Genomic DNA, 8,916 nt, shown 5'->3' on the forward strand with positions numbered 1-8,916 from the left:
TTCCTTCATTCCACTGACTGCATTTCAGTGGTTTACCATTGCTTGAGTCTGTGGTGACAAATGAGACAAGATCAAATATTCCATTTTATCTCTAGAAATATTTTGGAACTCAGAGAGAGTGAAAAGGACAGGGTCACGTGCAAAAGTTGAAGCAAAGGAGAGAAACTCATGGAAGGAGGCGAGACTCCCACTGTGAAAAGGTACCTCATAACTACTGGGTTGATTTATTTTAACTAGTACTGAAATTAGGTGGTATTTGTAGAATTCTTCCAAAAAACATGTCTGCACTGGATCATTCTAAGTTCTTGCTACTTTACTCCCACTGCAAAATAAATAAATATATAAATGAATAAATAATATGGGTGATGAGAACTTGGCTCCCTAGGCTTCCACCGGGATGATAATAAGGTCAACAAACAACCAGAATTGCTGTGTGCCCTTCTCGTCCCTCTCCTACCTGAGGACAGAGAATTGAAAGAGGTGGGAGGGGAAGGGGTTATCCTGAGAGCAGAGCTTCTGGAGACCCCAAGAGGTGACTGTCCCATCTCAGGCCAACCTGCTCTTCCAGAAGGTCAGAGGGACTGGAGCCAATGGACGTGACAGACACCTGGAAGTGGGGCAGTGAGAACAGATTGGGATGACAGAACTCTGTGGATCCTGACATTTTGTACCCTGGTGTCCACCAGTGAGGAATTGAGACAGGGAGCACAGGGAACAAGAATTTACCCAGGACTTTGCCCTTCATCCACGTCATTACATTTGTGGGGAGCTCTGTCCCCTATTCTCACTGCTGAGTGTGTGTGTGTTGGGGGGAGGGGGGTAGAGACAGCATGAGGTAGAAACAAATGCTTCTGTGACCTGACCTTGATGAGCTATGCCAACAACTAATGCTGCCTTTTGAACTAAAGTTGCTGCCAAGGCATTTCCTTCTACTTATGAGAATTATTTCTTTAAATGCATAGAGAATATCTTCTGGGATGATGGAACGGAACTTATCTCACTTGCCTTTCCCCACCCCCCCGCCCCTGCCCTAAACCTTTTTTTAAATAACAAAGATTGTGTCTGTTATGATCCCAAACAAGGTTCTAGTGGAATTTTCATTGAGAGTTAAAGTATTCTAAGTAATGGATAAAAGGAAAATTTCGGGGTTGGAGGGCTGGTACAGGGGGTAATATTTTTCTCTGTGATAAGGCTTAGCTCAAATATAATTTGGAGCATGAGATTTGGAAAAGGGGAATTCCCTTAACTATAAAGCACTCAATAGTTCTATTTCTTTTGTAAATGATCTAAGAAGAAGGCAGATATACCTTATAAACAAATATTTTTCACCTTCCACTCTAGTGATATTCTAAGTCGTCTCACAACTTTCAACTACAAGGATTGAGAAACAATAATGAATAAAAGTGAAAAAATACCAGAACAGTCAGAAGGAACACTTATTGACTCAGAATTAAATAGGGCAACTTTCTCTAGTTATTGCTACCAGGAGGAGGGGAGAGGAGAGATAAGGGTCACCAGAGAGGTTAAAGGTCAAAGAAAAGAAGACAAAAGAAGATCAAAGATTGTGTCTGCCACCTCTAGACCACTCTTAAGCCAGCCAGAAGTCCCTCGCTCACAAAAGTTCTGCTTCCTTTGTGGCAAACTTGGTTGCTGGAAGTGAGAACTGTCCTGAATGACCCTAGAAGCCTTAGATCCCACGCGGGAAGTGTGACAAGATGGCCACTGGACGGACAAGGGAACTCACAAAACCCCCAAAGGGAGACTGTTGAGATCCCTCCACCTTATTCTTGACCAAGACAGCTGCAAGCTCCCCATCCTTCCATTGAAACTGTAGCTACGGGAGTTTGATCATTTCTGTCTCCAGGATGGGGAGATAAGGTCAGATAAGGTCCCACTGGACACAGAGCTGCTTATTCAGTTATAATTTCCTTCCAGTACCTCTTTTTCTCCTCTATCCTATAATGGAGTATATGAGGCTTAGTATAGATGAGAGAAACCTGAAACCATGTGGAGGGCAGTGGACACTCTGATAGAGGGTGGGGTATGTTTTAATTCTGGCCATTGTTTCCTTTGAGGTACAGAAGCTTCTGAGTTTGACGTAATCCCATTTGTTTATCTCTGCTTCTGCTTCCTTGGCCGGTGGCAGTGAACCCTTAAAGTTAACTCTAGCTTCAAAGTCATAGACAGTCTTGCCTATTTTCCTCAATATAACTTATGGATATTGGTCTGATAAAGAGATCTATAATCCAGATTGGTTTGACTTTTGTGCCTGGTGTTAGGAAGGGGTATGAATTTTTATTTTCCTTTTGTCTGTGACTGACTAGCTTTTCCATCACCCTTTGTTGAAGAGACTCTACTTGCCCCAGTTCATATTTTTTGTTTCTTTATTGAAGATTAATTAATCATTCCAGATGCCTGGAGATCTCTCTCTGGATTCTTATTTCTATTAAATCGATCTGAGTGTCTGTCCTTATTCCGGCAGCACAGTCTTTTATTCACTAAAGCTTTGAAAAACAGTATGAAATTGGAAAAAGTGATGTACCCCATCAATTCCTTTCCTAGAATTATTTTGGCTTTTTAGGGAGGAATTTGTGGCATTTTCTAGTTATAGTGTTGCTCCTCTTTCACTCATTCGATCAGGTCCTGACATCAGCCAAGTCAAACAAGAGGAAGAAATGTTGCCAATGGAATGTACTTTTCAAAACATACCCACATTTGTTTGATATGTGAATTCCAATAAAAACTGTTTAAAATCCTGTTAAAGGAAGCTTTTATGAAGACCTAAAACTGTTTCATCATAGATGTTACTAGCACAACATTTTTTCAGTACTGAAACAATATCCAAATTCAGTTTTATCTTGTCCCGTTTTGAAGACACTCACCATAAATCAGTTGTAATTCTTCCTTCCCCTGTCTCTGGGCAGTCCTGGGGCAGGACTCACCAGGTTGGTCTCTGTCTGCACTTACTAGCTCACTGGGACTGCAGCTCAGATTAGTGACCGACATGTCAGTGGTTGGAAGAGTCAAGTCCTTTGTTGTTCTTTATGTAAATGATAGTAATAGTCATCTGAGCTCCCCCAGGATGAAGCAGTAAACTGGCAACCAGGGGAACAGTGTGCCCTTATGGGTCACCCTCCCAGACCTGAGGGAACAAGAATTCAAAGAGCTGTGGGGTGAAGGGGGTGGTCATGAGAGCAGAGCTCGTGGAGAATCAGGAGGTGACTCGGGCTCCTCCAGAGGTTCAGGGTGACCGGAAACCAGGATGTTTCCAGGTCCAGGAGGTAGAAAGTTTTTGTAAAGCAATGGGGAAGGCCTGCTCTGTGAGACACTGGCTGCTGGTGCCCTAGGGTGCACCAGGGAGGACCTCCCAGGCAGAGACAGGGAGCTGGATTATGTCCTGCCCCCAAGGCTGCAGCTGCTTCTGGAACTGGGCCTGTGCCCCAATTCCCACTACAGAGTGTTGGTGGGGAGGGGAGTAAAGGATAAAGCATAACAATAAATGTTCCCTGCAACAGACAGTGCTGAGACAATAAAGCAGGATTGAACTGAAGTTACTGGAAAGGCAATTTCTCTCTAATCATAGGGCTCTTTCCCTGGAGAGAGGAAATCTCCTGTAGAAACTTTCATTGAAGAAAGAACAAGAAAGCAAAGTCCGGACCCTGCCCAGATGTTACACACACACACACACACACACACACACACACACACACACACACACACACACACACACACACACACCACACAGAGCAGAGTCTGTCAGTACCTTCTCCACACAGCAGACAGCACAAGCTTGTTCTCCGATGTCTCCTCTGTAGCTGTGATTCTCTCAGGCCTGATGTTCACTCACACTGAATTAAACCCAGAAACGAAACTACTACTGTGGGGGTCGGATTAAACCCAGAAAGGAAACCACTGTGGGGGGCGGAGCCCTGTAGGGTTGGGGCAGGAAATGAGGGAAGTTGCCAGTGTGTTTCCTGCTGAGCTTGCCTGAGGTTAGGGGGCAGGTCCTTGAAGACACTCTTGAGCAGTAAGAGGGACAAGTCATAACCGGGAAACTGTTCTGTGTCCTCAGGCCAAGGCTAAAGCAGGAGCCACAGCTCAGATCCCAGACTCCGACTTCAGACCTTGGCACTTTTGCCACGAAGGCCCAGGGGAACCCAGGAGTCTTCCTGGTCAGCTTGTCTTGGCTCTTCTAGGTCCCTGATTGTTTGAAGGAGAACAGGAGGATGTGGGGAAATGGGTGTGCCCAGGACAGGGCTCCTGGGCATCAGGCACAGCCCACCCCAGCCCCTCCTCCTGTCTCTGCTCTGTCTCCTTCCTCCTCACCGTCCCTCTGCAGGACTCAGTGCTCAGGACAGCAGGGGAACCACTAATGGTCAGAGGGAGTGCTGTCTGCTGGGAGCCACCACACTGTCACTACATTGTGTTTTTGTAGATTTTATCTATTTCGTGTTAATTTAAAATGTATTAGCAGAGAGTCTCCATACCCAACATGCACCATTTCAGCAGGCTCAGCTCCACATCTCCTCTGCTTAATTCCCGCCACCCAGCCTGTGACAATAATGTCCCAACTGACATCTGCCATGTCCCAAGGGTCCCCTCCCAGCTGTCCCTAACCCCATGTAAACTCAGCTCTAGCAACAAAACCTCCAGTTTCATTAACTTTGACCATATATGTTCTTTTATGAGATTGCTTTAGAGAGACAAATATGAGAGACATTTGAAGTTCATTTTTTCTTCCAAATTAAAATTTTATAAAACACAATTACGGCTCTCCTCCCCTCCTCTTCTCCCCAGCTCTACATGACCCCTAGTCCTGAAAGCTTTTCTCAGTGCCAGACACCTGCCCCCACTCTGGGCACCACAGTCCCCTCAACACGCCCCACCCCAGCCCTGCTCCGTCTGGGAAGCTCTGACTCCTCTGTCGCTGTCTGATGATAGGTCTGCCGCCCTCCCGGCACTGGAAACTCGGGAAGGACACACGTTCCAGGGTTCCCCTGGGCACCCTCCTGCCCTCAGCATCCCAGAGCTGTCAGAGGTTGCGCTTGGAGCAGATGGGCCATAAGTGAAAGGGGTCTAGACCGCCGGGCGGGTACAGAGCTCCTGAGCTCGAGTCCCAGTATAGGAGCCAGGACACAGGGAGCTCCAGGCACAGAGCGGGAGAGTCGGGCTCACTTCCTGAGGACGTTCCCTTCTCACCCACCTCTGCGGGAAGAGCCAGAGCAGGCGGACATGGGTGGGGAAAGAACTTCCCGTTTGGTGCACCCACCCCTGCTCTCTGTGTCTCTGGGGCTGCCAGCTGGAAGCCTATTCATGTGTGCTGAGGCCCAGAACTTGCCTTGCAGTGTCCAGGATCCTCCCAGACCTGCATGTCAGAGTCTGAGCCATGTATTGGTTGGGGAGTCACCACAAAACGGGCATCCAAGAGCCCTTCTCCATGAGGCGAGAGGGTGAAGGTTAACCCTCTGCAGGGCACCCTGCAGCACTCCCAGGCAGAAAACCCGGTCTCTTCACTACACCACTTTCCCCGTGGAGGCGATGCTCAGTGAAGACCTTTGCTGGGTTCAGGATGACCCTCCCCAGCAACCTGGCCATCCCCAGCCTGGCCTGGCAGGGTTACAGACAGCAAACAAGGTGGAAATGATGGGGCTGGAGAGATAGTATGGTGGGTAGGGAGTTTGCCTTGCAAGCGGCCGACCCGGGTTTGATCCCCGGCATCCTGTATGGTCCCCTGAGCACTTCCAGGAGTAATTCCAGAGTGCAAAGCCAGGAGTAACCCCTGAGCATCTCTGCGTATGACCCCAAAACAACACAAAACAAGAAAAAAAAAACCAAAGAGGGGATGGGATGATATGAGGTAGGTGAAGGGAGAGGGGAGTGGATGGGTAGGCTTGGTGACCATCTAGAGAAAGGCCCGGAACAGTAGTGGAGGGACGTGGACTTTGGGGACAGGCCCGGGAGTGTAGTGGAGAGCCATGGATTGAGGGGAGGAGAGGTGTGTGTATGTGTGTGTGTGTGTGTGTGTGTGTGTGTGTGTGTGTGTGTGTGTGTGTGTGGCCCAGGATAGCAGTGGAGGGCTATGGGCTGTGGGACAAGCTTGGGACAGTAGTGAAGAGCCATGGATTGAGGGGAGGAGCATGTGTGTGTGTGTGTGTGTGTGTGTGTGTGTGTCGTGCTTCAATGGTGCACCAGAGAAGTTAAATCCATACACTCTGTGGAAGAAAAAGGAAGCTGACATGCTCACACACTGCATACTGGAGGGAAAAAAAAAAAGATGGGCTATGAAAAGTAAACCTTCCTCCCCTGTCCATTCCCGTTTTGTGAGAACAGCCACTGCTGTTATGGTATTCCAGGGATAATGGGTCAAAATCGGACACATAGTATACACTTTAATCTGGAAGATTTTGTGTAATATAAGTGGGGTTCACTGGTCTAGGTAGTGTCAGCTAGCACAGATTGTTACCCATAACGTTCTAGGATGAAAGCAGCACTGCCCCTGCTGAAAATCTGCCCTCCAGAAGAAACAGCCTAGAGCAAAGGGATGGGTAGAGCAGTACTGACAGTGTCAAAACAGAAACTAGGGCTGTCAATGGCTGAATAAATAGCAGTACTCTGACATTTAGGTTGACCTTGTGATCTTGCTAGGTCCATGTGGGCTGGAGCAATAGCACAGCAGATAGGGCTGGGTTCAGTTCCTCCATCCCTCTTGGATAGCCCGGCAAGCTACCGAGAGTACCCCACCCGCACGGCAGAGCCTGGCAAGCTACTGTGGCGTATTCGATATGCCAAAAACAGTAACAACAAGTCTCACAATGGAGACGTTACTGGTGCCTCTTGATCAAATTGATGAGCAACGGGATGACAGTGACAATGATACCACAATTGCAAAGTTATTCAGAGTTGGGTTTTTGAAAGATCTTTTTAAAAAATAATTATCGAAGAGGTAGCACCTGCACACATATTGATGATTAAAACTGAAACTCCAGAAATACCACAAAATTTTTAATCAATGATAAATTTAAAAGTTTTCTTTTTAAAAACTGTATCATTTTGCTTTTTCTAGTAAAGCAATGATCAGGGTTCTGCTAACAGTTTGTTTAGCAAATGCTTGTTACGGAAATCCCTCTAGTGCCATTTGCTACCTAGGGGCTGTCCAGTCCTCTCTGGTAATTAAGTTCTGTCCTTGCTTCTTGAGAGTGAATTGGGCAAGAACACATGTATTTCTTTGGGGGGTGGGGAAAGGTAGATAACTTAATACAAATGAAACCAACTGTATTAAGCTCCTGGAGTTTACAGTACTGTGAGCACTGTTCATGGGTATCTCCAACACTACACTCAGCACCAGAGAACCTGCTTCTCTCCTCCAGTGCCAAGGACCCATCCCTGCCCCATGGTAGCTCAGTTCTGTTGACAAAATCTTCACTTCTGGTGACTTTGACCATTTGTTCTTCCCTTATTATGTTTCTTTCTTATAGTGTCTGTTTTTTCTCAAATACCTTCAGCTCAAACTATTTCTAATGCCAAAGCAGCTTCCAGGAGGGTGGTATACTCTGTTAGCCCTCAGTCGCTGGTCCAACCCAGTCTCCATCAGCTTGCCAGGAGACCCTCTGGTCCTGTGGGGCTTCTGACACTCTGGCTTCATGCACCCACGGCCAGGAAAACACTTTGCTTCATTCCCCTCATCGTATGGAGTTGAGCTCACAGGATTTATGAGTCAGAAATGTCCATTTTTATATCAGCTGTACATTTTCCTAAGGCTGTCACTTTGTGACAGTGGTTCCTGCTTTCACTCACTTGACCAGGGGCTCTCATGAGTCAGCTCAGGCAGGATCAAAAAGAAAGTCTGAAATGGGAGGTGATAGGTTGAAGACCTCACAAGGCACAAAACGAGGGACAGAGAGAAGTGAGGTGGAGAAATAAGGGAAGTTTATTGGGGTGCACTTCCAGGTGGCCCCCACCAGTCCCTGGTGAGGCTGGGGTAGAGCTGTGCCCTGGGAAAGGCTAAGTGGGATTTTATCTTCTCTTGGGTGGGGAAACGGAGCAGGGGTCAGTGGGGCTGGTGCATCTGGTCTGGCCTTCTGTCATCCTTGGGTCCATGTGAGGAAGTAAGGAATGCAGCCTGGGAGTATCTGGGGTCAGGAGGGCCAGAGTCCTGACTTCTGTGCTGAGGCCGAGGGATCTCTGACTCCCGGAATGTTGCTATCCCGTCAGCTGATGGCTGTTTGGTCCTGAGCAGGGCCACTTGGTCCCCACAAACCTTACAGAATGTGCTTTTGAAAACAAATCTATTTGCTTTTCAAAATAGTTTTAAAGAGAGGTATTTTGAAAACAAAATAGTGCAGACCTCTTTGGTATATGACTCCTAATAAAAACTTTCAACAATTCTGCCAGCAATAAAAAAATGTAATTATTTCAGGATTGGCACTGCTAGCACAGTGTGGAAATAGCAACTTATTTTCCAGTACTGAAGCACCATCCAAATCCAGTTCTTCTCTGGATCTTCTCTCTCTGTGAAGCATCTCACTCTTAATCAGTTGTGACGTTTCCCTCACCCTTCACGGGCAGGACCCTCTAGGTTGGTCACTGTCTGCACTTACTCTCTCATTCAGGGCTGCAGCTCAGATTATTCATCAACATGCCAATGAGCAGAAGAGTAATTTTCTTGTTTTCGCTGATATAATTGCAGCTTTCCCTATTCCCTCCCCTTGAGTTCACGTGGTACCAAACAAGCAGAGAAAACCTGAACTTCCTGAGCTTCTGTCATCCTGCTCACAAGTTGTCTTGGAAATTAAAGATCTGAAATAATGAAGAGGGAAGGAGAGGAGACTCTCTACACAAAATATGCAAGGCAATAAAAAGAAATCTTGCTTTATTCCTCTATAGTGCAGGTACGTCATCTTTCGTGTTACAGTCTGA

The 8,916-nt window shown here is 46.9% G+C and overlaps 1 protein-coding gene across 1 annotated transcript in view; it reads right to left on the reverse strand.

Annotated features, from left to right (window-relative positions):
* The window catches only part of LOC101551538 (E3 ubiquitin-protein ligase TRIM38-like), a 46,819-nt gene extending 43,851 nt beyond the window's left edge, over nucleotides 1–2,968 (reverse strand). Inside the window, exon 1 of the mRNA XM_055124275.1 lies at nucleotides 2,883–2,968. The gene's annotated coding sequence lies outside the window, so the exon portion shown is untranslated. The remainder of the gene's footprint in view (nucleotides 1–2,882) is intronic.
* Between the last annotated feature and the right edge of the window lie 5,948 nt (nucleotides 2,969–8,916).

The sequence above is a fragment of the Sorex araneus genome, chromosome 2 (assembly GCF_027595985.1).
Source record: "Sorex araneus isolate mSorAra2 chromosome 2, mSorAra2.pri, whole genome shotgun sequence".
Taxonomy (NCBI): domain Eukaryota; kingdom Metazoa; phylum Chordata; class Mammalia; order Eulipotyphla; family Soricidae; genus Sorex; species Sorex araneus.